This window comes from Plecotus auritus (assembly GCF_963455305.1).
Source record: "Plecotus auritus genome assembly, chromosome: 6".
NCBI classification, from domain to species: Eukaryota; Metazoa; Chordata; class Mammalia; order Chiroptera; family Vespertilionidae; genus Plecotus; species Plecotus auritus.
In genome coordinates this window covers 3,682,432-3,686,527 of record NC_137773.1, presented here as the reverse complement: position 1 = coordinate 3,686,527, position 4,096 = coordinate 3,682,432, and positions in this window count along the sequence as shown.

The following is a 4,096-nucleotide window of genomic DNA, read 5'->3' as shown; positions in this document are numbered from 1 at the left end:
TGTAAACTCTCCTCTCCTTTCGTGTTTAGAAGAAAGCCACTGCACTGGGAGAAATCCTCCAGGAATTATGAACTCAATTACAGCCCCGAGATGGATCAGCATTTTAGCTAATAATAACGCAGAATGCTTTCCCATTCGGCGCCTCTGGGGATACGGTCGTTGTTGCTGCTGCTGCTGTTTTGTGGGAACAATAACTGACTCAAAAGCAAAGCGGGTGATTAGTCTTTACAAGTTGAAAAACAATTCAGAAATTTTTTTCTTGGAAAAGTGGCTGTAAAATTATGTTCTTTGATGAAAGTAAAATAAAAGTACTTTTACAAAGCAGCCCAAGGATATAAACTCACAGATAATAGGGGATTTCCCCCAGACAGTCCCAATTTTCATAATATCCCCCCCCCCCCCCACTTTGTCTCTATAATCCTACCCTTATTTGGTAGTCCAGGGGTCTTTTTATTTTATCTCCAAAGTATGGCCACTCCCCAAATAAAGAAATGTAAACGTATTAAAATTTCAAAAAGCCCTTTCTCACTGTTTGGATTTTTCATTTGGAGATTCATTCCATTTTTATGTGTGGACTTCAAATTCCTCCCAGTTTTAATAACAAAAGATGTCACTTGGGAAGGTGTTTCAGCTGCAAAGAACACAAAACCCAGCCCAGCCAGCGTGGCTCGGTGGTTGAGCATCGACCTATGAACCAGGAAGTCATGGTTCGATTCCCTGTCAGGGCACATGCCTGGGTTATGGGCTCAGTGCCCTGTATGGGTTGTGCAGAAAGCAACCAATCAATGATTCTCTCTCATCATTGATGTCTCTCTCCCTTCTTCTCTGAAATCCTATCTAATAAAGAGGGAATATGCTAATTGACCATCACATCCTCACAAAGATGGTAGCACCCACAGCCAATAAGGCGGGAATATGCTAATTGACTGTCACGCCCTTAAATATGGTGGCGCCCAGTCCCCTCAGCCCCGCCGGGGTGGCAGGCGTGTGGCATGGCTGGGCCCACCCCCAGGTGGGTCCGGCCGCTCTGTGTGCCTGCCTCCGGAGTCCCCCAGTCCCCTCAGCCCCCCAGCCGCCCAGGGCCACCCGAGGCTCAGGTAACCAGGGCCGGCCAAGGCTTGCGCTGCCGGCAGTGGCAGCAGCAGAGGTGTGATGGGGGCGTCGCCTTCCCCTGATCGCCGGGTTGCCTCCCATCCCTGAGGGCTCCCAGACTGTGAGAGGGGGCAGGCCGGGCTGAGGGACCCCCCTCCAGTGCATGAATTTTCACGCACCAGGCCTCTAGTATTTAACAAAAATATATATATATTTTTTAAAAAGAACACAAAATTCAGTGCTCTCCGGTGCTGTCCATTCTCTCCCTCTCCACTTGCTAACCTCAAAGTGTTAATTCCAGCCTCATTTGCTGCTTCGAGCTTACAAGACGGTGGCTACTTCTTGCACAGACATCACATCTGCTTTCTAGGAAGTGATCAGGGGGCTGCCTGAACCCCAACTGTGTCACTTTTTACCCTCTCAGCAGATCTTCGTTTACTTGCCCTCTTTGGCCAGAACTGCATCTGTTCCGCCACTCCTCTGCAAGGGAAACCAGCAAAATCACGATGTGTGCCCGCCCGCCCCTCTACAAAGAACGGGGGTTGAGTATCTGAGTCCTGTTCTGCTGGTTGCCTTCCTAAGGCCACAGCAACCATAGACTTTAAATGTCTCTCGGTACAACAAAGAATGCAGGAATGCGTGCTGTTCCTCGGTGAGCGCACGCCGTGGAAGATTTTTCAAGTAGTGAAGCCCTTTGCACCAGGAATTTGTGATTCTTACTGCGGGGCCCAGAGTGCCTCCTGACTTCATAGCTAAATGCACGCTAAAAGTTCTCTGTATCTGCTGATTGCACACTAATGGCCATTATAACCGGCTTAAGTGGCGAAGGCTGCCTTCCGTACTCAGCAGAGTTTCCATCGATTCCTAAGCCTTGTCGTGCTTCTTGGTCAATGTCAATATATTGGGGACATTTTTAAAGAAACAAATTACTGCTCAAGGTTTTTTGCTTAATTATTTATCATTGCATGCATTTGCCTAATGAAAATGTTCGTTTTATGCTGAATTTCAAGATCCACGGGGCTGATACTTCCCCTCTTAGCGAAACGGTCGCCTTCTCTCATCCTGCATTGCTCCCATAGATCCGTGGAAAGTCCGAGTCAGTCAGAGCGGAGGCCCAGTTATAGACACAGGGAAAGGTTACAGAAGGTTCTGAGCTGCTCTGGAAAATAAATGCACTGGAAATGCCAGAGGCCAACGTAGAAGGGACCACGTGGTGAGGTGGCACCTGGCAGGTGCATGGACACAAACAGGGTGTGTGATAAGGTGGGCGGTGGGGCAGGGTCAGACAAAAAAAAAGTTCAAAGGCAGGCCTTGGCTCTCCCTGAAAGAGAAAGTGTTGCAAGTCAAATCCTAATGGAAAAAAAAATTCCATTCTATTCCAACCCTGAGCACCCCCTGCTGTTCACTTGGGGGAACTGCTTAACAATCCAGTTTCTGCCTTCGCTGCGGTGACAGCGGCAATAGGGAAGAAGAAAATGAGAATTGTTTATCTGGCTGGATAGATTTCTGTAAAAGCACTTCGGGCACCTTTTCCCAAGTCTTCCCTCTCAGAAAAAGCCCAACGGGAGGTAAAAGTGTTCCAGAACTTACTGCAGGTAAATCAAGGAAAAGTACTGGGTATATACCGTGCAAGGATTTCAGTCCAGTGAAGAGGAAATTTGCGGAGGTGATCGATGTTTGGAATTTGCTAAATAGAGAAAACAAATCTGCTTAGGGAAAGAAAGTCTGGAACTTTCTCTGCTGATGTTTTCCCATGGAGAAATCAAGACAAGGCCAGGGAACATTAGCCAGACCCACTTCCACAAATCGACCCGGGAAGCCGTATCTCTGAGGGGTTTTCAGGACAGCAGCCCAGTGTCTCTCCCTTTCTGCCTTTGGAAAAGGAAAGAATGTTCAGGTTATCTCGTCCTCTGGCAGACCGCCTCCCTTCCCAGAGGCCAAAGGCACCCAGAGATAAGAGAGTTCCGAATCAGTGCTGGGAATAGACGTCAGAAGAAATTATTTTTCAGACAATTTTAGAACCAAAAGTAACTGGAAGATCAACCACCCTCCTTCAGAGGTGAGAAAACTGAGACCAGGTCGTGAAAAATACCTTGTCCAGTCCGACATACCGAGACAGGCTGGCAGGAACGCGATCCCGGCCTCCTAGCCCGGCCCTTATCGCTCCAGGGGCAGTCTCCCAGGCAAACTACAAAGGCCCTTTCAGGCGGCTGGTAGACGGAAGACCCAGAATTCCTCCAGTTTACAAATGGTTAACGTTATGGATGAGATGTGACAAAACTATTCTAACGCAGAGCTGAGTTTGCAAGAAAAAAAGGAAACATCTCCTGTCTCAAAAGGAAACCAAGCCCTGGAACAGACACGGTGGCGGCCTTGGCCTTGGGGGTGTGGATGGGAGGACTGGAGCTGGACATGGGCCCAAAGGGTCAGGCATTTCAAAGGTTGCGTGTTTCACCCGTGTGAGGACGTGAGCCCTGTGCGAGATGGCGGGGGGGGGGGGCAGACACGAAGACCCATTCGTGCAGGTGGGGTCCTCAGAAGCCTGACAGCCAGTAAGAGGGGCGTGAAGGGGAGGACAGAGGAGTCTGACTTAACTGAGACCTTTAGTAGAAGAAGGAAATGTCCTAAGAGAAATGAACCCCTCCAGCCTGTGTCATGGGGCTCGATCTGAATTTTACACTCTGCCATGGAATGCCTACCAGGAACAAATGCGAGACTTTTCCGGAGGAATACGTTACAACCCAGGCCCCCGGGGTTCTTACAGACAAAATGGATGGCCACTGAAGATGACTTCATCATGAAAAATAAAAATAACGAAAGGATGTGATCCACCATCGTAGAGAATCAGCAGGCACAACCGGGGCTGAATGACACCATAAACAACCAAAGGAAATAAAACAAACAGAAACCACACGGAGATATCTGGTAGAGACCATAAACAAATAGTGTAAATAATTAAAGAGATAAAGGAATGGAAACCATAAGGAAGTAACATTCTCAAAAA